Source organism: Triticum urartu, chromosome 3A (assembly GCF_056163025.1).
Source record: "Triticum urartu cultivar PI428250 chromosome 3A, HENAU_Tu73, whole genome shotgun sequence".
Lineage (NCBI taxonomy): Eukaryota > Viridiplantae > Streptophyta > Magnoliopsida > Poales > Poaceae > Triticum > Triticum urartu.
Genome location: NC_141875.1, coordinates 702,634,386 through 702,634,725, shown reverse-complemented (window position 1 = coordinate 702,634,725; position 340 = coordinate 702,634,386).

The window sequence follows — 340 nt, the reverse complement described above, 5'->3', positions numbered from 1 at the left end:
CACACCACTCACCCCGTGCGCCATTACTAACAATTTTTTTCCAAAACTAGTAATGGCGCACCTTGGTATAGTGCGCCATTACTATTCTTCCCCCCTCTATCCCTTTTCCCCTCGCGGCCCCCGCGCCGGAACCACAAGAATCCTTAGAATGGGATTCCAACTCAGCACCTTTTGTTTTGAGATTTTGAGAAGAGTTGCTCTTTGGAGAGCACAGTACGATGAAAGTTGTAAGCTGTGTTCGGGGGGGAGTTATTGTCTATCGTTGGCCTCTATGGTAGAACCCGTCGGGGAGGCCTGAGAGGCGGTGGTTTACCCTGTGGCGGATGTCAGCGGTTCGAGT